Below are 25,846 nucleotides of genomic sequence, written 5' to 3'. Positions count from 1 at the left end.
CAATAGAAAGAGTGGAAGCAGCAAAATCACAGGTTATATTTAATCATATTTATTGGAATTTACCGATTTCTTCTTGAAAAAGTAAATGCAAAAAAAAACCCTGCAGATTCGGAAAAAATACAGGAAGTGCTGGAACTAGCCACCGATTCTGGCAGCACTTGTGGAAGGAAAAGTAAAGCTGGTGATCTCGCATCCTAGGTGCAGGTTCTAAGTTGCAGAAAGAGTGGAGAGGGGGGAGCAGGGAACAACAAGGGGAAGTGGGCGTGATTAAAGATCAAGGTTCCTTTTATTATCATGTTAAAAATGTAAAGTACATGATACCTGCCGTAAAGCAGTCAGAGAGGGATAAGGGACAGCATGGTTAGTGTAACAGTTAGAGCGCCAGCTGTGGTGAGCTGTCAGTCAGAAGTAAGTGCACAAAACCAAAAGACTGTACAACAGGCTTTATTCGACGTAAACTTCCACAGAGCCATAATTTCTAAAATTATTTTTTAAATTACACTTTAAAAAAAGAGCTTGACCAACCACTCACATGTTGGATGAGGTTTATAACAAGTAGTTCATGTTGAGCTCATTGTCTGTCACAGATTCAGATTTCAAATTTATTATCAGAGTACATACATGATATCACATACAATCCTTGAGATTCTTTTTCCTGCTGGCATGGCAGAATTACCACTTATTGGCAGTGCTAAAAAAATCCATAAACATGTAAACAGATAAAGAAATGTAAACAAACTGACAATGCAATACCGAGAAAAAAAGTCAATAAAGTGAAGTCAGAGACCTTAAATGAGTCTCTGATTGAGTTTGTCGTTGAGGAGTCTGATGGTGGAGGGGGAGCAGCTGTTCCTGAACCTGGTGGTGCGAGTCTTGTGGCACCGATACCTCTTTCCTGATGGCAGCAGTGAGAACAGAGCGTGTGCTGGGTGGTGTGGATCCTTGAGGATTGCTGCAGCTCTCTGACGGCAGTGTTCCCTGTAGATGTTTTCGATGGTGGGAAAGTTTTGCCTGTGATGCCCTGGGCTGTGTCCACTACCTTTTTCAGGGCTTTATGCTCAGGGGTATTGGTGTCCCCATACCAAATATTGATGCAGCCGGTCAGCGCACTTTCCAAAACACTTCTGCAGAAATTTGCCAGTGTTTGTCATATCAAATCAAGGAGGTGACGTGCTTTCTTCATGATGCCATTAGTGTGTTGGGTCCAGGAAAGATCCTCCGAGATAGTGATTCCCAAGAATTTAAATTTTCTCACCATCTCCACCTCTGATCACTGGATTGTACATCTTCGGTTTTCTCCTCCTGATGTCAACAATCAGCACCTTGGTTTTGGTGACATTGAGTGTGAGGTTGTTGTTGGTGCATCATTCAGCCAAGTTTTCAATCTCCCCCCCTGTACGCTGACTCATCGGCCCATTTTATATAACTCACCATCATGGTATCAACAGCAAACTTGTGGATCGTGTTGTTGCCAAACCGAGCCACAGAGTCAAGAGTGTAAAGCGAGCTGAGCAGGGGGTTAAGAACTGTTCGCTTCTTTATATCTATTAATTTTTTGGAGTTATTGGCAAGGACCAGCATTGGCCGCCCACACGCAGTTGAGAAAGTGGTGATGAATCATCTTCCTGAACCTCCTTCAAGTGAAGAGTGAGCCTTCTCTAGGAATGATCTATTACCTTCCTGCGGCTTCTATTCTTGACCAATTGAAGACTATGCAGAGCAAAGCAAGCCTTTCTATAAATGTCTCTGGGTCAGATTGAAAGAGTATTACAAGTCCTCAGGCTTGGGTGGTGGAGGTGGAGGTTCATACCTGAAAAAATTCTTTCGCAGATGCTGGGAGTCCGAAATACTTGAAATTCTCAGCAAGTCAACCAGCGCCTGTGGGGAGAGAAAAAGAATTAATGTTTTAGGTCAGAATAAAAACACAATGGTGGAGAAATTCAGCAGGTCAAACTGTGTACTTTATTCAGTAAAGATAAGGGTGCATAACCAATGTTTCAGTCTAGAGCCCTTCATCAAGATATGAGCAAAATTCGGCTGGTGCCCAAATTGGCTTGAAATATCAAAGAGAATTAAATTAATAGTGGTAGTAAATAATCATTGTTTTCCATTAGTAAAAACACGAAATGCTGGAGAAACTCAGCAGGTCAAACAGTTCCTTTGATGTAGCAAAGATAAAGATACAGAACTGATGTTTCGGTCTAGAGCCCTTGGTCAAGGTATGAGAGAATGCCAGCAGGCGTCCAAACTAAAAGGTAGGGGGTGGCAAAGGCAGGAGAAGGGAGGGAGGGGACAGCAGCAATGGGGGGGGAGGTGTTATAGCTGGGTAGGTAAGGGGGAAGAGAGGGTAGAATGGGAAAAACTGGAATGAGAGAGGGGGAAGAAAAGGCAAGCAGGTTTGGCAAAAGGCAGCAAAGTCAATGTGTGATGCGCTATCGAGCAGAAAAGCAGACACAAAACAAAGTCTGTTCAACAGGCTTTATTCCACATAAACTTCCACAGAGCTGGCTGTGAGAGTAGCTGTGCTGGCTCTGAGACTGACCTTGAAGGGCCGGATCTAGCATAAATCCTGGAGGGTGATTGGCAGCCGAACGGGTGGGGCTTGGTCCATTCAGGTCGGCTGATTGACAGTCGGCCAGGTGTTGCCTTGTCCTCCGGTGCTCTTACTGCAGGTACACTGGTCGCCCCCTGCAGTCGACTAGTGGTGTATCACCACATGCTGTTAAGGCCTTCTGGCTGGAGGATGCCCAGGCAGAAAATAAGGTGTTCCTCCAATCCATGGATTGTCAGGGTGGGATAGTACACAAAGCCATGGACAGATATGTGAGTGTGGGAGTGTGGCTCAGAATTGAAATGGTTGGCAGGTTAGGGAGTAGAGGTGCTAAGCAAAGCCATCTCCCACTCTGTGACCGGTCTCTCCGATATAGAGAAGACCACAAAGGGAGCACCGGATGCAGTAAATCAGTCCTCTGGCTGTACAAGTGAAGTGTTGCTTCATGTGAAAGGCCTGTTTGGGGTTCCGGACCGTGGTGAGGGAGGAGGTGTGGGCACAAGTGTGGCACCTCCTGCGGGCACGGGGGAAGGTGCCGGGGGTGCAATGGGAGGGGAGTGATGAGTGAAGGAGAGAATCATGGAGGGAGCGGTCCCTACAGAAAGCCAAGAGGGGAGGAGAAGGAAAAATGTGTCTGGTGGTGGGATCCTGTAGGAAATTCCGGCCGATAATGTGTTGGATGCAGAAGCAGGTGGAGGGGTGGGTGAGGATGAGGGGGATTCTATGTTTGTTGCATCTGGGGGCAGAGGGGCCAGGGCAGATGAATTGGAGGAGATGCGGGTGAGTTGACAGTGGTGGAGGGGAAGCCACATTGCTTGAAGAAGGCAGACATTTCGGAAGATCTGGACTGGATGACCTCATCTTGGGAACTTGTTTTCCTCTAGTTCCTTTGTATCTTTGTGATTTTATCATTTTCTTCTGCAAGTGTTAAAATGGGTTCAGCAGTAACAGATTTGTTGGTCTGCATTTGCAAATCACTCCGATCGAACTGTAAACAAAATGTTGACTGAACAGCTTTTATTTCTGAATATTATCACCCACTTGTGCAACTGTAGAGATTTCCTGCAGTGATGCACAAGTTCGACCTCTGCTTCCTCCCACCCACACAATCAAGCACTTCACCCCCACCACCCACACGCGCAAAGACACCTACATACGGCAAGCATATAACACACCCACCTGATTTGAGAACACCAGAAGAGTAGGATTAGTCATATCCGCACCCAGTTGCTAATACAAATCAAGAACTGTTGCCAAATTGTGATCCATACAATGGGCAGATATTGTAGACTTTCAATCCAATCCAAATATAATTGAATTTAATAGATAAACTAGTGCAACCAGTCCACTCCATTAAGGGCATCTACAAGAGACGGTATCTCAAGAAAGCAGCCTCTATCCTCAAGGACCCCCACTACCCAGGCCGTGCCCTCTTCTCACTGCTACCGTCAGGAAGGAGGTCCAGGAGCCTGAAAAAGAACACCCAACATTACAAAAACAGCTTTTCCCCTCCACCATCACTTCCTGATTTTTACACTTCTTTATTTATATTGAAATGTAATTTATAACAATATTTTCACTGTGACGCTGCCACAAAACAATGTATTTTGTGACGTTCATGACAATAAATTCTGATTCTGATACAAGTCGTTCGCTGGCACACAAGCAATGGGAAAGTTTGAGCCTGACATAAATTAGACAGATCTTATTAGGACACCATGGTTAGCAAAACGCTGTTACAGCGACCTAGGTTCGAATCCCACACTGTAAGGAGCGCGTACATTCTCCCTGTGTCTGTATGGGCTTTCCCCAGGTGCTCCACATCCCAAAGTCGTGCGGGGTTAGTAGGTAAATTGGTCACGTGGGGGTGTTTGGGCGACACTGGCTCGTGGGTCAGAAGGTCTTGTTCCTGTGCTATGTCTCTGAATTTATAATTTAAGATGAAGTTCCCATGGAGTCACACCATGATAGTACAGATTCTATCACCAATGTGTATATGTACAGATGCACAGATGGTCATGTAGGATGACTGAGATTGGCTGAGAGTGTAACCACAGCTACTGGCAGGTCCTAGCCAGACCAGGTCATTCTGGACTGGTCGACCTACTTGTGATAGGCTCCAGTCTTTTAGTTAATAAAAGCCTTGGTTTGGATCAACAAGACTTTAGTTCTTTTGACGCGCTCTACACTATGACAACCATTTGGTTCTCCACAATTTGTGATAAAAAAAATTAGTGTACAAACTCCTTACAGACAGCACTGGATTTGAACCTGGGTCACTGGCTCTGTGACACCACATCGTTAACCATGCCACTTTAAAAATAAATCTTGTTCACACCCTTTGGATCACGAATCTGGAAGGCAGTAGTAGAGCACAGAGGGATCAGAACTGTTGAATCCAACCAAGCCAAACTCACTCTTACCAACATGATGCTCAAGTACATTGCTAATTTTATTTCACGTAAACCGTATCTGCAGGTTTTGTTTTTATTTTCCCACACTGCACTCCAGCGATTTCAATAAAACGCGGTGAGAAGAAGATCGCTCTACATTTAAAGAGTGCATTTGTCCGGCCAGTTGAAGAAACAGCTGGCTGACTTTAGCTGTGGCCAATTCAAGATATTCGAGATCAGATGATCAGTGCCCATTGGAAGCGGTGGTCTCCCACTCTGTGTCGCCCTCTTGCTCATACTGTGGACTGGCTGTGTTTTGAATCTGGTGAGCGGGAGTGACTTGACACCACGCCCCCCACCCTCCCACCCCACCCCACCCCATGTCCCAAAGGAACACATACCACAAGGTCAGAGGTGATAAGTATGCTGACTTACCTGTAGTTCCAACTAAACCGAAGCCCAGATAGGCTGAGACACACAAAGACATGCAACTAAATTTAAAGTAAAAATAGTCATGTGGATAAAGGTTCACCATTCTACTTCATATTTACTTTTAAACTGGGCTTACATTCATTTCCGAAAGCAAGAGATTTGTTATACCTTCATGTCTTTAGGATTCTTTTATGGTCATGTAATTTATTTTAAATTTAGACATACAGCACGGTAACAGGCCATCTCGGTCCACAAGTCCGTGCCGCCCATTTTACATCCAATTAACCTACACCCTCAGTACATTACGAAGCATAGGAGGAGGGGGAACCCAGACAGACACAGGGAGATACATGCAAACTCCTTAGAGACAGTGCAGGTCCTGGTCGCTGGCACTGTAAACAGCATTGCGCTAATCACTGCGCCAATCGTGCTGTAATAGTGCACACATGTAATATTACACGAGATAATCTTCTGCCTGCCGTGAGGATTCGCCTCCAGTGCTCCCGCAACCTCTGCTGCCGTACAGACTCCTGTTCGATCCATCGGCCGCCCGAGCTCCAATTGCACCCAAAAAAAACTTTGAAAGCCTACATTAATCTTGTCTTGCTGTGCATAAATAAACTTTTGTTTTGAACACTTCATTTATAAATTTTCTTCTTCTTTGGCTTGGCTTCGCGGACGAAGATTTATGGAGGGGGTAAAAAGTCCACGTCAGCTGCAGGCTCGTTTGTGGCTGACAAGTCCGATGCGGGACAGGCAGACACGATTGCAGCGGTTGCAAGGGAAAATTGGTTGGTTGGGGTTGGGTGTTGGGTTTTTCCTCCTTTGCCTTTTGTTCGTGAGGTGGGCTCTGCGGTCTTCTTCAAAGGAGGTTGCTGCCCGCCAAACTGTGAGGCGCCAAGATGCACGGTTTGAGGCGTTATCAGCCCACTGGCGGTGGTCAATGTGGCAGGCACCAAGAGATTTCTTTAGGCAGTCCTTGTACCTTTTCTTTGGTGCACCTCTGTCACGGTGGCCAGTGGAGAGCTCGCCATATAACAGGATCTTGGGAAGGCGATGGTCCTCCATTCTGGAGACGTGACCCATCCAGCGCAGCTGGATCTTCAGCAGCGTGGACTCGATGCTGTCGACCTCTGCCATCTCGAGTACTTCGACGTTAGGGGTGTAAGCGCTCCAATGGATGTTGAGGATGGAGCGGAGACAACGCTGGTGGAAGCGTTCTAGGAGCCGTAGGTGGTGCCGGTAGATGACCCATGATTCGGAGCCGAACAGGAGTGTGGGTATGACAACGGCTCTGTATACGCTTATCTTTGTGAGGTTTTTCAGTTGGTTGTTTTTCCAGACTCTTTTGTGTAGTCTTCCAAAGGCGCTATTTGCCTTGGCGAGTCTGTTGTCTATCTCATTGTCGATCCTTGCATCTGATGAAATGGTGCAGCCGAGATAGGTAAACTGGTTGACCGTTTTGAGTTTTGTGTGCCCGATGGAGATGTGGGGGGGCTGGTAGTCATGGTGGGGAGCTGGCTGATGGAGGACCCAAAGTTCCTCAACATGATTATCCAACTGCACGAAAACCAACAAGGTCGGGTCAGATACAGCAATGAGCTCTCTGAACCCTTCTCCATTAACAATGGCGTTAAGCAAGGCTGTGTTCTCGCACCAACCCTCTTTTCAATCTTCTTCAGCATGATGCTGAACCAAGCCATGAAAGACCCCAACAATGAAGACGCTGTTTACATCCGGTACCGCACGGATGGCAGTCTCTTCCATCTGAGGCGCCTGCAAGCTCACACCAAGACACAAGAGAAACTTGTCCGTGAACTACTCTTTGCAGATGATGCCGCTTTAGTTGCCCATTCAGAGCCAGCTCTTCAGCGCTTGACGTCCTGCTTTGCGGAAACTGCCAAAATGTTTGGCCTGGAAGTCAGCCTGAAGAAAACTGAGGTCCTCCATCAGCCAGCTCCCCACCATGACTTTATAAATTTTAAACCACAATATAATTACATTACTATTTTTTTAAAAATTATTACATGTGGTAATATACTCCCATTCCCCTCAACCCACCCTCCCACCCTCCTAATCCCCCCCCCCGCCCCTATAAAGGAAAAAAGGAAGAAAAAAAAACAAAGAATGCCAAGAAATAAAACATTTACACAATAAAGTCTACTGGAGGTTACCAAGAAGTGAGGACTTCAGAGAATCAATTATAGATGCAAACCAAAATTTTGTAAATATGGGCTCAATATTTTCCAAAAAAACATGATATTTATCTCACAGATTATAAGTAATTTTCTCTAACGGTGTACAACTACAAAGTTCTGCATGCCATCTTTCCATGCCTCAATCTGAATCTGGCTTCCATGATATTGCTATACACTTCCTAGAAACTGCTTAAACAATTAACACGAATTCAATTTGATACATATTTAATTTTAATTTTGGCCTCATTGCCTCAGTAAAAATAACATCAGTTCCTGTGGGAATTTGACCCCAGTAATTCATCCCAAAAAAAATTTACCAACTCCCAACCAAAATTGTCTAACTTTAGGACATGGTCAAGTTGAAAGAAAAAAGGTTCCAACCTCAGATCTCCATCTAGGACATAAATGTGGTGTGACAGGATGTAAAATGAATGGAGGGTTATGGGCATAGTGCAGGTCAGTGAGACCAGGAAAGAATAAATTTTTTGGCAAGGACAAGAAGGACCATGATGGCCTTTTTATATAGTTTTATATGGTTATATGGATCTCCATCTAAAGCATAAATCTGATACAGCAGGATTTAATCTATTTAATTTTTGCGGAGTCAAATCTAACTGATGTAAAAAGTACATTTATAAGTTTAGACATATGATTCTTACACAAATCCCTCCAATTCTTGTTACTTATTTGTGTATTTAAATCTAATTCCCATCTTAATCTTGATTTATGCCCCCCAATTTTAGGGCCTTCGTTTATTATACGTGACTGAAATTTCTGCTTCTTTTCCATTAACTAGGTCAAGTCGACAAGGTTGTCCTTTATTTATTTTAGTGATTGAACTTTGAGCTGAACTTATTAGACAGGATTAAGGGAATTAAAGTGAATCAAGAAAAATATAAAATTAATTTATTTGCTGACGATGTTTTGGTTTGTTTAACTGATCCTAAACATTCTTTATTACAATTACAGATTACATTGAAAGAAAATGGGAAGGTCTTTGGTTATAAAGTTAATTGGGGAAAAAAGTAAGATTATGCCCTTAGCTGTGGGTGATTATACAGATTGCAAAATAGTCACAAAATTTAGGTGACTAGACATATATATCAAATATTTAGGTATCAGAATTGATAATGATTTTAAAATTTTATATAAATTGAATTATTTACCTTTGCTTAATAGAATTATTGCTAGTTTTTTAAAAAAATAATAATTTAAAGGTGGTTCTCAACCTTTTTCTCTCCACTCACATACCGCTTTAAGTAATCCCTATGCCATTGGTGCTCTATTATTAGTAAGGGATTGTTTAAGATGGGATGTGAGTGGGAAGGGAAGGTTGAGAACCACTGCTCACATCCAATTATTACTAAAATATTTTACTTGAGAAAAAATTGTCATTGGCCCATTTAATTTGGAGTTCTGAAACCGTGCACATAACGAGTCAATTAGGGATCATTAAAACAGTGGTTTTCAAACTTTTTATTTCCACTCACATCCTACCTTAAGTAATCCCTTACTAATCACAGAGTACCTATGGCATAGGGAACACTTAAAATGGGATGTAAGTGGAAAGAAAAAGGCTGAGAACCACTGATTTATCTATTACTTTAATTGGTAGAGTAAACTGTGTTAAAATGAATGTTTTCCCTTGAATTCAATATCTTTTTCAATCTGTTCCCATTCCAATTCTTTCAATTTTTTTAAAGGATTTAAATATGGTGGTTAGGAAATTTTTTTGAAAAGATAAAATTCCAAGTGTTTATTTGGAAAAATTGACTTGGATATATGACTTAAGGGGGTTTGCGTCTTCCTCATTTTAAGGATTATTATAAAGCAGTTCATTTGAGATTTATAAATGTATTGTTTAATCTAGATAGTATTCCAGTTTGGGCCATTGTTAAATTTGATGCAATAGGGGATATGGATCCCCAAGATTTTATTTATAAATGGAATTCTAAGATGATATTTGGAAGTAGGGAATCATTTATTTTGAAACACTTGATTGAGTTGTGGAATAATATTTGATAATGAAATTGGTATGAAAGGTTTAATATCTAGGAAAATGCCTTTTTTATCAAAATAGTCATTTCTTTTTCAATGGAAAACCAATTCTTCAGGATTTGGAAACAGAAGGATATTAAGAGGATTGAAGATTGTTTTGAGGATGGGAGATTTATAACATTTGAAAGAATGAGGGAAAATTTTAATGTACAAAGTAATACTTTATTTTGCTATGACCAAGTTAAAGCTTTTTTTTCCTGGCAAAATAGGTTCTATTTTGAAGTTTCCTAATCAAAGTGAATTCGAATTACTGATTTCTAACACCACTGTAAATAAACTGCGCAGAGGTTTGAAAAGGAGAACATGGTTGAGAAGGGGGTGGGGGATCCATGTGTCCGATATGTCAGCTAGTAGGGTGGAGATTAAAAATCAGATCGGATGTGCCAGAACAACGATCTTGCTCTCACTATCAGGGATACCAGGGAACTTATTGTGGACTTCAGGAAGGAGTGGTTGTCAGACCATGCACCTGTTTTCATTGATGGGACGGCGGTGGAGATGGTCAGTAACTTCAAGTTTCTGGGCATCTACATATCGGAAGACTTCTCTTGGAGCAAGTAGAACAGTGAAGGCAAATCAACTCTCGTAGAAATCTGAGGAATTTTGGCATGTCGTGGAATACTCTAATGAACTTCAGAATCAGAATCAGAATTTATTGTCATGAACAAGACACAAAAATCATTGTATTACAGCAATGTCACAATCCATACATTCATATAATCCACCTTACCAAAATAAATGAAAATAGTGTACAAAAAGTCCAAGTGAGGCCGTGTCTTTGGTTCACTGATCATTCAGGAATCTGATGGCGGAGGGGAAGAAGCTGTCCTTGTGCCGCTGAGTGCTCGTCTTCAGGCTCCTGGACCTTTTTCTCAATGGCAGCAGAGTGAAGAGGGTATGGCCTGAATGTGGGGGTCCTTGAGGATAGAGGCTGCATTCTTAAAAAAATGTGTTTTGTGGATGTCCTCGATGGAGTGAAGTCTGGAGCTTGTGATGTCACAGGCCAAGTTAACAACACCCTGAAGTTTATTCTTGTCCTGAGCATTGGCACCTCCATATCAGTCAGTGATCCGACCATCCAGAATGCTCTCCATGGTACACCTATAAAAGTTTTCGAGAGTCTTTGGCGACTTACTGAATCTCCTCAAACACCTCACAGAGTATAGTCACAGGCGAGCCTTCTTTGTGATTGCATTGACATGGAGGCTCCAGGACAAATTCTCAGAAATGTTGACACCCAGGAATTTGAAGTTCTTGACCTTCTCCATTACTGAGCCCTCGATGATCCAATCCAGAGTACAACTCCCAGGATGTACTGTGGAAAGTATACTGACTGGTGACATCACAGACTGGTTTGGAAATTCAAATGCCCAGAAGACTGCAAAAATGGCAAATCTGGCCAAGTTCATCACTGGCGCTGACCTCCCGTCCAATGAAGGCATCTATCCCAGCCATTCTCAACCTTTTTCAGCTCTTGCTGCTCAAAGTTTACGGGCCCCCTTCCCTGCGAAGCAGTCAAGTTTGGTTGGTTTCTTCCATACTTCTACCAGTTAGATTTAAAAAAAACATTTAAAATATTTATATTGCGTGAGGTAAAAATAAACAAGGCTTTTACTTAAATGTGCTGCAGACCCAGTCGGGCCCCTGTGGAGATTGTCTGCCTTAAAGTATTAGAAAATCTTTGCTTCTCTTTAATCTTGTATACAGTCCCTACATTCTAAAACTCCTCTCATTTAATGCTTCACTGGAGCCAGTCATCAAAAAGAAAAATCAAGAAATATAAATAAATTGAAATTAATATTTTTGAATATATAGAGAGCACTGATATTGATGGTAATGTTAAGAATTCCCAGGATCTAAACAGCCGCAGAAACATTTGTGACGGGATGCTAAGATACCAGTGAGAGGGACGAGAGTATTCCTTTTGGATTTCAGTGGTTTTATGTTTAGCTGAGACACTTCACAACAGGCAATATTAAGTTGGAAGGGGAAGACCAGACTATTTGAATCACACTGATCAAGTGAGATCACCTGCTGCCCTTAGGAGGAAGGGTGATCTAAGGTAAGGAACGTGACGGTTTTAAAATGTCAGCAATTATGAGGAGCCTAGTGTTGAAAACACATTAAGTGAAATATGAACGTCTGCAGATGCTGTGATTGTCGTAAAAACACAGAAATGCTGGAGGAACTCAGCCGGTCTCACAGTGTCCATAGGAGGTAAAGATAGATTACCGACGTTTCGACCCTGAGCCCTTATCGAAATGTCCGTTATCCATCTTTACCTCCTATGGACGCTGTGAGAGCGGATGAGTTCCTCCAGCATTTCTGTGTTTTTACGACAATCACAGTCACCAGAACCAATCACAATCAGCTGGCTCAATTCCAGTTCTCAAGTTCGGGAATGGACGATGGATTTTTTTTAAACGTGAAGACAAGCTGATGCCAGTTGTGTGAACTGGGACTGTAATGAAGAACCGTTTCACCACCTGCAAACAGCAGCCTCACGACAGACTCCAAAGTTCCAAACATTCCACTGAAAAAATTCTTGATTTAACCTGCTACTCCAACAGTGATGTTTAAGAACTTAAGTCTTGATATATCTCCAGCTGATATTGAGATAGAAAATTAAACTGAAAGTTACTTGAGAATTGAAATACTTTTTAAAATTTAAATTTAGACATCCAGCACAGTAACAGGCCCTTCTGGCCCTCGAGCCCATACTGCCCAAATACACCCAATTAACCTGTAACCCCCCCATAGGTTTAGAAGGGTGGGGGGGAAACCGGAGCACCCGCAGGAATCGCACGCAGACGCAGGGAGAAAACGCCCACACTTTACAGACCGTGCGGGATTTAAACTCTCTGTAACAGCTAACCGCGACACTAACCGAGCCCCCTAATCTATGAATTCCGAGGATTTAATTAATGTGAACCAATGCTGGCTTAAGATACATGCAAAATTAATAGCACTAAACACGTCATCGTGTCAGGCTGAGTCTGAACAATCTGTTGAGTGGAGATAATATTCTGGGTGTATGATTCTCTGCTGGGGCTATATTAACAAACAAGCAAATATTTTATTTAATTGTATGATCAACTTCACAAGAAACAATTAAATTGCTGCTTATTTCGAGTATATACAGTGAACCAATTAAGATTTTATCACACAGAAATCTAATTATTGAAATTTCGGTGTTGTATTAAACACAGCCAGCATCTGTGCCATGTTAGCAAAGAGATGGTCCCACAAATGCACCTTGTGTTTTTCCAGGTGTCTTCTCTCCTGTCCGTTAATTGATGCATTTGGCGGGTTCCCTCACTCTGCAGGCTGACTGCACATTGGAACAATATCTCATGCCTCACTACACCTGACTGTTAGGGACAATCTTGCGTTACACTTCAGTACTTTTTCAAGTAAAGCATACCTTCGAAGCAAACAACTTTCTCTGAGATGTGAGCAAATCTAGTTTGTTGTTTTAATTGACAAGTTTGTATCAACCTCTTCTAACGAGATGTCTGCTTGAAAATGAGAGTTTATTTGTCATATGCACATCTTTGGCTTGGCTTCGCGGACGAAGATTTATGGAGGGGGTAAAATGTCCACGTCAGCTGCAGGCTCGTTTGTGGCTGACAAGTCCGATGCGGGACAGGCAGACACGGTTGCAGCGGCTGCAGGGGAAAAATGGTTGGTTGGGGTTGGGTGTTGGGTTTTTCCTCCTTTGCCTTTTGTCAGTGAGGTGGGCTCTACGGTCTTCTTCAAAGGAGGTTGCTGCCCGCCAAACTCTGAGGCGCCAAGATGCACGGTTTGAGGCGATATCAGCCCACTGGCGGTGGTCAATGTGGCAGGCACCAAGAGATTTCTTTAGGCAGTCCTTGTACCTCTTCTTTGGTGCACCTCTGTCACCTCCACTGGTGGCCAGTGGAGAGCTCGCCATATAACACGATCTCGGGAAGGCGATGGTCCTCCATTCTGGAGATGTGACCCACCCAGCGCACATGTACAACGTATAAATGCACTGAAATTCTTCCTTGCTGCAGCCACACAGGATCCGTGAGATTCACCACTTACAGTAGTATAAACTAAATGATTGCAATTTTCCATGAGAGAGAAAAAGAGACAAAATATCTGAAAGAATAGGTAAATAAATCAATAGTGCATACAGGTCTTTTGGTGCTCACCGAGCCATTTAAGGTTAGAGTAGTCAAGTCAAGTTTATTGTCATCTGGCTGTACAAATACAACCTGACGAAACCGTGTTCTCCAGTCCTCGGTGCAAAACACGCAGACACAAAACCAGACAAAACACACATACAGACAAACAATACATATGCAGGAAAAGTATTCATCTGTATTATAAATTAATAAATGGATATTGTTTCGTTAATATGAGAGTCTTGGAGGGTCAGTGTGAGCAGTTCAGCGTTCTCACTGCCCATGGAAAGAAGCTGTTCCTCAGCCTGGTGGTACTGCTTCTGATCCTCCTGTATCTCTTCCCCAATGGGAGCAGCTGACAGATGCTGTGTGTGGGGTGGAAGGGGTCCTCGGTGATTTTGCGCACCCTCCTCCAACAACGATACTGGAAGATCACGTCGATGGTGGTGGGGGTGGGGGAAGGGGTGGTGGGGAGACTCCAGTGATCCTCACTGTCACTCTTATGGTCCTGTGGATTGACCTCCAATTCATTTCTCTGTAGCAACCGTGCAGAGAGGTTCAAGTACCTGATAACTGTTGAGGGAAAAAAAACTCTTCTCCAACCAAGAGGTGCTGGTGTTCAGGCCTCTGTACCTTCTGCCTGAAGGGAGCAGTGAGAAGTGGTTGCGACCAGGGTGGTGGCGTTTCGTGCAAGACATTGGCTGACTTTGCTATGGCAGTGTTTCACATGGATAATCTTCATTGGTGGGAAGGATGGTACCTGTGGTGGACTTCCAGCATCTGGATTATTTTCTCTTCCATTTGAGTGTAGTATCAAGCTAACTTCCCATTTTTGGAGTAGGACTTGATCCAAGGAGCGCCCAACTCCGAGGCAAGAGTTCTGCCCCCCAAATCTCACAAAGTTGCCACAGAGGTTGATCGGGTATATAAGAAGACTTATGGTGCCCTGGCCTTCATTAGTCAGGGGATTGAGTTCAAGTTATGGGGTAATGTCACAGCAATAAACATTTGGTTAGACCACACATAGTTCAGTTCTGGTCGCCTCATCACAGGAAGGATGTGGAAGCTACGAGAAAGGTGCAGGGGAGATTTACCAGGATGTTGCCTAAATTGGAGAACTTAGGAGGTAAGATTAGCAGAGCTGGGGTTTTACTCTTAGGAATGAAGAAGGACAATAGAGGTTATGAGAGGCATTGATAAGGTAGGCCTTTTCCCCAGGCCGAGACTAGCAAACATTAGAGGATGTCTGCACAAGGTGAGGGGAGGAAAGTTTAGGGGAGACGTCAGGGTAAGTTTTTTAAACAGGGAGTAGTGGGTGCCTGGAATATGTTGCCTGGGGTGGAGGCCGGTACAATAGGGATATTTAAAAGACTTTTAGAAAGGCACGTGGATGCAATAAAATTAGAGGGTTATGAGTTGGGTAAAGCTTAATTTGTTGAGTAGATTGATATAGGACAGCACAATATCATGGGCTGAAGGGCCTCTACTGTGCCATAATGTTCTATGAGTTAAGGGTGACACCATCATGCAAAGCATAATTGCAAGCTGAATTATGTTTAAAATACTTTTTATACCATTCTAAAAATTTTGTTTTATCAGAATTTAAAAAAGCTAAAATATCAGTTATGGAATTCAATCTAATTTGTGTATAAGTTGGAAATTTCTCTCCAGAAACATGGAGCCCTGATTGAGTGGGAGTCTCTCGAGTCAAATCTGTAATTATCTGGTATCTATACACTTCTATAACCTCGAAATATCACCCGCTGTTATTTAATTTATGCCAGAAATCTCAGTGTCAGTGATCTGACATTTAAAATATTTAATATCAAGTTAGTGGAATTGCTTCTAATCCGATTCCCACAGCGGGTACTATCATATACGTACTCTGTGTCAACCAATGCTAACTGCACGGTACAGTTCATTCCTCTATCGAAGTGGGTGTGCACATTGAAATTCCGGGGAGACACTATATTGGACTCAACACATGAATGTCATCATAAAGAAAGCACGTCAGTGTCTTTCCTTCCTCAGGAGTTGGTGGAGGATCGGTTTGACTTTGAAAACCTCAGCAAACTTCTACAGATATGTAGAGGAGAATGTGATGACCATTGGCATCACGGCCTGGTATAGAAGCACCAGTACCCCTGAGCAGAAAGCCTTTGCGAAAGGTAACGGACACAGCGTCCCAGGAAAAACTCTCCCCACTATCGAGAACACGCAAGTGGAATGCTGCTGTCAGAGAATACCAGAAGATCACGTCGATGGTGGTGTGGGGAGGGGGGGGAGACTCCAGTAATCTTCTCTGCCGCTCTTATGGTCCTGTGGATTGACTTCCAATCCATTTCTCTGCAGCAACTGTACCTCACTATGATGCAGCTGGCCAGGATACTCCTGATGGAGCTCCAGTAGATGGTTGACTTGAAGGTAGCCAGTAGCCATGCAGGAAATGCAGTCGCTGTTGCTCCTTCCTGATATGTTCAGATGTAGGAGTGGTCAAAATCATTGTTTAAAATTGTGAAAGTTGATCCACAGAGTCCCAAAGCATGGAAACAGAGCTTTCGCCCTTTGAGTCATGACTGACCATCTCTCACCATTTTACACGAATGTAAAACCTCTGCCCAAATTTGCATTGCATCCTCCAGATTCTACCACTCACTAAGACATCAGGTGTCAATCAACCCATCAAATCACGTGTCTTTAGGATGAGGGAGGAAAGAGGAGCCTCTGGGAAAACCCCACCCGGTCACGGGGAGAACATCATTGTCCTCAAAGACAATGACCGGGCTCAAGGTCCAACTGAGTCTCTGCAGCTGAGGCAGCAAACTAGAACAGTTATTCAAATAGTTTTCCAAATGTGGCTGACAATAATTTGACATATTCACCCCAGGAATGTGTGCTGGATATTGGGGATCCTCGATGATCGCTGCTGCTCTCTGACGGCAGTGTTCCTCGTAAATGTTCTCGATTGTGGGGAGGGCTTTGCCTGTGATGTTCTGGACTTTCTCCACTAACTTTTGGAGAAAGGGTATTGGTGTTCCCATACTAGGCTATGATGCAGCCAGTCAGTGCACTTTCTGCCACACCTCTGTAGAAACCTGCCAGGGTTTCTGGTGTCGTACCAAACCTCCGCAAACTCTTGAGGAAGTAGAGGTGCTGACGTGCTTTCTTTGTGATGCCATTGGTGTGTTTGGTCCAGGAAAGATCATCCAAGATAGGTATAGGGGCCACAGGACTCGCGCCACCAGGTTCAGGACCAGCTACTACCCCTCCACCATCAGACGCCTCAATGGCAAACTCAATCAAGGACTCATTTAAGGATTCTTTTCTTTATTGATTTTTTTTATTCTCTCTCTATTGCACAGTCAGTTTGTTTATATTCGTTATCTGTTTACTGTTCTTTATTTGTTTACATCTTTACACTGTGTGTAGTTTTTTTTGGCTCTACCAATAAGTGGTAGTTCTGCCTCACTTGCAGGAAAAGAACCTCAGGGTTGTATGTGTGTATTTTGACCATAGATTTGAAATCTGAATCTGATCTAGACCTCTTTCCTGATGGCAGCAGCGAGAACAGAGTGTGTGCTGCGTGGTGTGGATCCTTGATGGTTGCTGCTGCTCTCCGACGGCAGCGTTCCCCGTAGATGTTCCCCATCGATGTTGCCTGTGATGTCCTGGGCTGTGTTGAGCAGAACCCAGTGAAGAACCTCCCTACACTTTATCTTTTAATGGCGCCTTGCCATCCTTCAACATCCTGGGTGAGCATGTTTAACATCTCATTGAAAGGAAAACATTTTCAACAGTGCAGCACCATGTAGACGTTTGCGTCCAAACCTCAGGAACGTGACTTCTACCACAACGTACGACGACATTTTGACTGTCAAAATTACAATTTATTCTCTGCTGATCATTTGTCAGAGTGAAACACGAAAAGTCTGCAGGAGCTGTGACTGTAGTAAAAACATACCAAAATGCTACAGGAACTCAGCCAGTCTTTTCAACATCTGTAGGAGACAAAGATATATTGCCAATGTTTCATGCCTGAGCCCTTCTGCCCCGAAACGTCGCCAATATACATTTGTTTCCTACAGTCGCTGTAACGGCCAGATGAGTTTCTCCAGCATTTCAGTGTGGTCGCTTATCAGGTTAATTAAACATTTTGAGAAGTTGTGAAGATAACCTTAAACGAACTGTGATGAGACCAGCTGGACACTGTCTTTTAGAGAACTTCGCACAGATGTCAATTGCTTTTCTTTGTTTGAGGAAGAATGAACATTATAACAAGATGAATCTGCGTTCTGCTTGAATTGAGCACAGCTTTCTGAAGCCTTAACAAACAAACAACACAGAATTCATGCATCTCTGATCAGGGTTGAGTAGTTCCAAAAAAGAGCAACAGAAAAAATTTCATCAATTTTTAATGAAAACTTTTTTAATAAAAATTGTTAATTTTGATTGTCAACTGACATTTGCCATACATGGTCTAGTGTAGGGTTTGGATTGAAAGCAGCTCTGCTGAAGAATAATTGTTGTGTGTTTCATTCCGTCTGCTTAAATATAAGAGGGTTTGCTGGAGTAGGACATTTGGCCCAGTGATTTAATACTGGCTCTCTGTAAGAGCAGTCAAACTAGTCCCACTTTCCCAGCTATCCCCGCACCCCAGCAAATTATTTCCATTGTCTAGTTCATTTTTGAACTCTACATTTGAATCCATTCATGGGTTCACCGGGATGATTCTGGGAGTGAAAAAGGGAATGTTGACCGCTCTTGGCCTGTTCTCGTTAGAATTTAGGAGAATGAGGGGGAAGTTCATTGAAGCATTTTGAATATTGAAAGGCGTGGACAGAGTAGATGTAGATGGTTGTTTCCCATGGTGGGAGACTCTAGGACAAGAGGGCACAACAGGATTGAAGTGTGTTCGCATAGAACAGAGATGTGTAGTCAAATAATCAATCAATGAGAGGATGGTGGGGCTCAGAGACAGGGCAGCAACCAGGGAGAGAGATGATTAGTCAGTGTTTCATTTTTGTTGAGACTGAAGTTGGAAGGATAATTAACAAACATAAAATGTTGGGGGAGGGGGGGGGGCGCAAAGAGATGTCAGGATACTGGGCAAACAAAGGTGGAGAGACCACAGGTTGGGGAAGATTTGAGAGCAAAGTGAGAACAGGAGTGGATGGAGAGATTAGGTAGGTGAGATCCAAACCAGAGGACATAGGTTAAGGGTGAAAGGGGAAAAGTTTAGGGGGAATCTTCTTCACACAGAGAGCGGTGGCAGTGTGGAACGAGCTGAAGTGGCGAATGTGGGCTCAATTTTAACCTTTAAGAAGAATTTGGACATGTGAATGGATGGGAGAGGGATGGAGGGTGATGGACTGTGTGCAGGTCAGTGGGACTAGGCTAAAAACAAGGTTCAGCACAAGACTAGAAGGGTCAAAGGGCCCTGTTTCTAGGCTGTAATGTTCTATGGTTCTAGTGAAACTGAATTGGGTGGGATTGGAAAATTACAAGTTCATTCTATTGGGTTCAAGGCAGTCCAGGAGGAATATTATGTGCTGTTCCTCCAGTCTGCATTTCCAATTTCCAATTTCAGATTTATTGTCAGAGTAGATACATAACATCACATACAACCCTGAAATACTTTTTCCTGTGGGCCAGGCAGAATTACCCCTTATTGGTAGAGCTAAAAACAACTGTACACAGTGTGAACATGTAAACAAAAAAAGAACTGAAAACAGATAACAAATGTAAATAAACTGACTGTGCAATAGAGAGAGAATTTTTAAAAATCAACAAAATTCACAAGAGTCCTTAAATAATCCCTGATTGAGTTTGTCGTTGAGGAGTTTGATGGTGGAGGGGGAGCAGCTGTTCCTGAACCTGGAGGTGTGAGTCTTGTGGCGCCGATACCTCTTTCTTGATGGCAGCAGCGAGAACAGAGCGTGTGCTGGGTGGTGGGGATGCTTGATGAATGCTGTTGCTCTCCGACGGCAGCGTTCCTTGTCGATGTTCTCGATTGTGAGGAGACATTTGCCTGTGATGTCCTGGGCTGTGTCCACTATCTTTTGCAAGGCTTCCTGCTCAGGGGTATTGGTGTCCCCATACCAGACCATGATGCAGCCGGTCAGCACACTTTCCACCACACCTCTGAAGAAATTTGTCAGTGTTTCCGATGTCATTCCAACTCTCCACAATTGGCCTCACCAATTGAGGTCAAGGGCAGACATATCTGTGTGGGAGTTCCCACCTACATCCACAGACAGAAGTGATACTCAGTGAAGCTGTCACCCAATCTGATCTTGGTCTCCCTGGGCATAGAGGAGACCACACCAGGTAGACCAAATGCAGTGGTAACCATATAACCATATAACCATCATATGGTTATATGGTTATATGGGCATAGAGGAGACCACACCAGGTACACCAAATGCAATGGATAAGGCTGAACAAGGGCCATGTGAACGCCTGCCTTGCCTGGAACGTCTGGTTATGGTCCTGGTTGGAGGTGCAAAGGGTCGTTGGTTTTACTGGCATTTATAGATGTAATGATATTATTGCTCTATGCTAGAAGCCTCAGCTGAGATCTCGTTTAGAGAGAGGATAGATCACGGTATTCGTCTCCTTGTTCAAGGAAAGATGTTAATGTGTTAGAAGCAGCTCAGATTACTGGAAAAACCAATGTTTTTGATTGTGTTCTCTGGAGGATCAGAGGTTGAAGGGAGGCCTGATAGGAGGATATAAAATTATGACATCATGACAGCACGGTTGGCATAGCAGTTAGGGCAATGCCGTTAAAGCGCCAGCAATAGGGACCAGGGTTCGAATCCCGCGTTGTTTGTAAGGAGTTTGTACATTCTCTCCATGTCTGCATGGGATTTCCCAAGGGGCTACAGTATTCTCCCACCCTCCAAAATGTACCGGGAGTTATAGGTTAATTGAGTATAAATTGGATGGCATGAACTCGTGGGCCGGAATGGCCTGTTACCGTGCCGTACATCTAAATTTTAAAAAATATATAATGTTAAAGAATTTAATATGATAGGCAGTTGGTGTCTTTCTCCCAGAATCAAATACTAGAAGACAAAGCTTGAAGGGGAGAGGGGGAATGTTTAAAGGAGACAGTGGGGAAAGTTTATTTTACACTGAGTGGTAAGAATCAGGAACGGAAGATGGTGGAAAGAAGAACAAAACTTGAGTGGCATTTAGATAGCAGTCAGACATTGGTGAGGCCAAATTTGAAGAATTGTGTGTCGTTTTGGTCTCCGAACTACAGGAAGGATATCAATAAAATAGAAAGAATGCAGAAAAGATTGACTAGGATGTTGCCCGGACTTCAGGAACTAAGTTACAGGGAAAGGTTAAACAGGTCAGGACTTTATTCCCTGGAGCGTAAAACAATGTGGGGAGATTTGATAGAGGTATTTAAAATGATGAGGGGGGACAGACAGAGTAAATGTAGGTCAACCAGAGGACATGGGTTAAGCTTGAAAGGGGAAAAGTTTAGGGAAAGCATGAAGGGGAATTTCTTCACACAGAAAGGGGTGGGGGTGTGGAATGAGCTGCCAGCAGATGCAGGCTCAATTTTAATGTTTAAGAAGAATTTGGACAGGTACATGGATGGGAGGGATATGGAGGGCGATGGACTGGGTGCAGGTCAGTGGAATGAGGCAGAATAAAAGTTCAACACAGACTAGAAGGGCCAAAAGATCTGTTTTCTGTGCTGTTATTTTAAGGTTGTCTGGATTGGAAGGATATAGGCCGTGTTCAGGCAAATTATATTAAACTGGTATCAAGGTCAGCACTGATATGGTGGGTTGAAGGTCCCGTTCCTATGCTCTTATGAGAAGAGCTTGTATCCACAGGAGCTTAGAAGAATGAGAGTGGATGTGATAGACAAGATACAAGAATCTGAGGAGTGTTCAAAGGGTGGATATGGAGTCTTCTGGAAAATTTGAATGTTTCAAAAATAAGGCAGCAGGATGTCACATGTTGAAGACAGAAATGAGGTGAAATTTTTTTCTCTGAGCAGGTGATGAGTCATTAAAACTCTTCTTCCTCAAAACATGGGTGGCTTTTAATAGTTCTTTTACCAGAGATATATTCTGAATGAGCAAAGCAGATGAAATGTTAGCAGAGGCAGGTAGGAATGTGGAGTTGAAATCAGCCATGATGGTATTGAAAGGCACAACAGATTGTGCCCCACACCTGCCGCGAATTCATGTGGTTTGTAATGATGTATACTCAGATGACGTCTTCTGACAGCATTTTGTTCGACTCAGATGAGATCAAACATTTTGTAGTTGAAATGCACTGTCTGATAGGGTCGTGGAAACAGAATGAACGGTTCATCTAGTAGATGCTTGGGTAAATATTGGAACTGAGACATTTACAAGGGTGTGGGACAGAACAGAATAGGTCATCTTGGTCAAGGGCAAGCAGTGATAGGTTGAGTCACATAGCATCCTTTGATACTGTTTAGTTCTAGGTTCTGGGAATGAAACTGAACCGTTAAAAAAAAACATAGGCTGACAATCTCAAGTCAAGTTTATTGTCATTTGATTTCTCCAACAAAACTGTTCTCCAGACCTTGGGGCAAAACACGCAGACACACCACCAGACATAACACACAGAGAGACAAACAATACACATGTGGGACAAGTATTTCATCTAGACGGTGAGTGTGAGCAGTTCCTTTGGTCGTTCAGCATTCTCACTGCCTGTGGGAAGAAGCTGTTCCTCAGCCTGGTGGTGCTCTCTGGATCTCTTCCCTGAGCCGCTGAAAGATGCTGTGTGCAAGGTGGAAGGGGTCCTCAATGATTTTACATCCCCTCTTCAGACAGTGATCCTGGTAAATCATGTCAATTGGGAGGGGGTGGGGAGGCTCCAGGGATCCTCTCTGCCATTCTTATAGTCCTGTGGATTGACCTCCGATCCATTTCTCTGCAGTGACCGTACCCACACCGTGATGCAGCTGGCCAGGACACTCTCGATAGAGCTCCTGTAGAAGGATGACAGAATGGTGGCCGGTAGCCTTGCCCACTTCAGTCTTCTCGGGAAGTGCAGTCGCTGTTTCGCCATCCTGACAAGTGAAGAGATGTTGAGTGTTCATGATAGGTCACTAGTTAAGTGAACTCCAATTGCAGGGTAATGATAAACCTTGGTGTTTCACCTCTTGACCAAGGTTTGATCTTGTAAAAATAATTAATCAGTGGGAAAAAAAAACTTCTGTGTGTGGTCAGAAATTGTTGTCAGTCTGTTTAATTCTTTTTTCTTGTATTTCTACAAGACATGAAATATTCAAGGAATTCTGCATGTTTTTCAATAGGTCTAATAAGACTAACCCTTTCATTCCCACAGTCTGACTGCAGCTGGGACATGTTAATACCACAAGGTCCCACAGGAGACAAGAATCAGTGCATCCTCTCACATTGATAAGTGTCACCTTGAATCTGAATCTGACTCTGTGGCAGAGAAGCATTGAGAGACAAGAGTAGAAGTAAGTTTGGGGAACACTCTCTCTTATATTTTCCCTCAATTCTTGTTTGTGGGAGAATGCAGGACAAGAGAGCACTAACTTCAGGATTGAAGGGTGTTCACTTAGAACAGAGATGTGGAAGAATTTCTTCAGCTGGTGAATCTGTGGAACTTGTGGTATTGGGTGTATTTAAGGCAGAGATTGATAGGTTATTTTTATTAGCCAGAGCATCAAAGGTTATGGGGAGAAGGCCAGGCAGTGGGGCTGAGTGGGGAAATGGACCAGCTTGGGATTGATGTCAGGGAAGACTTGATGGGCTGAATGGCCTATTTCTCCATCTATGTCTTATGACCTGATGGTGTTTTGAACAGAGGTTCAGAGAAGGATGGGGAATAAATCTTCACAGGAAAAGAAATTGATGAAAAAGTTGATGTGGTTGGTCCTTTCAAGGATCAGAGAACAGCCCAGCACAGGAACAGGCCTTTTGGCCCACATCTGTACCTAACAGGATACCCCAAATTAAACTAAAACAGCTTCTTACATGTGATCCATATCCATATCTAACAACAATCATTGCCAAGGTGGTTGGCCAGACTGTTTAAGCTGTGGGGAGATGGCAGGTTGCTGTATTTGTTTTCATAGACGGCCTGGACAGGTGACCACTTACCTGAGCTGAGAACAGTCAGTTTTAATGTAGAGATACAGCACTTTAACAGGCCCTACCGGCCCCCAAGCCCATGCCGCCCGATTACATTCATGTGACCAATTAACCTGCTAAACCCGTATATCTTTGGAATGTGAGAGGAAACCGTAGCACCCAGGGGAAACCCACACAGGTCACAGGGAGAAAGTCTCTCCCCCCACCCCCATCCACATGATCTACTGGGATTATTGAAGACCCCTTCCACCCTGCACGCAGCATCTTTCAGCTGCTCCCGTTGGGGAAGAGATCCAGGAGGATCAGAGCCAGCCCCACCAGGCTGAGGAACAGCTTCTTCCCACAAGCAGTGAGAATGCTGGACGACCAAAGGAACTGCCCACACTGACCCTCCCAGACCCTCATATTCACAAAACAATATTTATTTATTTGCTTGTGTCGATAAAACGCCTGTTCCGCACATAGGCTGACAATCTCAAGTCAAGTTTATTGTCATTTGACCGGAGATCGCTGTTTCGTCGGGTTGCAATTATGCAATCAGACGACAATAAACTTGACAAACACCTTGTTGGATTCAACCCCGTGTTGTTGGTGTTGTCCTAATGGCTATGCTGACTGTGCCAGCTGTTGTGGGTCAGAGGCCATGTACAAGCCAATCTGGGTAACAATGACTTCAAGTGGATTTTGCAGCACGTGGATATTTTAAATGTGTTCATTTCTGATGAGGACCTCTCTCAGCACTTCCACAGAGGCTGTGTGGGCTCCCACATTTTATTTCAGATACCCAACCTCTGCAGATTTTTTTGATTTCCATTCATTTAATTGTTCCCATCATCAATACTTTTACTTCCTGAATTTTTTTTTAACAGCTTGATTTAAAAGCTGCCGAGATGAGATTTAAGACCACACATGCCAATCAGTTGTGTAATTCTCTGGTTACGTTTAGATCTCTCTGCTCTCAGTGCCTCAGTGCATAATGGCCAAACCCACAGGACATCTGTGCAAGGTGAGAGGAGAAAAGTTTAGAGGAGACATTACACAGAGAGTTGTGGGGGCCTGGAACGACTTGCCGGGGATGGTGGAGGAGGCTGAAACAGTAGGGGTATTTAAGAAACTCTTAGACATATCGATCCTATATGTGATAAATGTCAATTGGAAATAGCTTCCCTTACACCTATGTTTTGGTCCTGTCCCTCTTTACAGAATTATTGGAAGGAAATTTTTTCCATTATATCTACTGTTTTGAATATTGATTTACAACCACATCCCATTACTGCAATTTTTGGATTACCTATGATAGATTTGACTTATTTATCTCTTCCTGCGGATCGTATGATTGCTTTTCTTGCACTAATGGCTAGAAGATCTATACTATTGAATTGGAAAGAGGTTAATCCTCCCACTGTTTTCCAATGGTTTACCCAAACTATACTATGTTTAAATTTAGAGAAAATTAGAAACTCTGTCTATGAATCCCCTTCTAAGTTTGAGTTAACCTGGCGACCATTTATTCAATATTTTCATTTGTGGTGAGTTGATCTGGCTCTGTTTTCTTTCTATGATTATGTATGATAATTGGGCTGTAAGATGAGATCGGAGTGATCGGCGTGGTTTAGCTATATCTGTAGGTTTTTTTTAAAGTTTTTTTTTAAGTTTTTTTAATTCAGATTTGTTTTTTCTTCTTTTTTGGGGTTTTTTTTTCTCTTTTTTCATATATTGTTATTAATTATATCTTTTTTTTAGAGATAGTTCACACCCTAAACTGATCTAAAATTTTTTTTATGATATATTTTTATTCTGTAATATTATTGTTTAATATCTCTGTATTAATTCATTACTTACTATGTATTTTTTATATCTCTTTGAACTGTATGTGTTTATAAATTATAATAATAATAAAAAGATTGAAAAAGAAAAAGAAAGACATATGGATGAA

Source organism: Narcine bancroftii, chromosome 5 (assembly GCF_036971445.1).
Source record: "Narcine bancroftii isolate sNarBan1 chromosome 5, sNarBan1.hap1, whole genome shotgun sequence".
In the NCBI taxonomy this organism is placed as follows: domain Eukaryota; kingdom Metazoa; phylum Chordata; class Chondrichthyes; order Torpediniformes; family Narcinidae; genus Narcine; species Narcine bancroftii.
The sequence above is the reverse complement of the archived record's forward strand: the minus strand, read 5'-3'. Positions refer to the sequence as shown.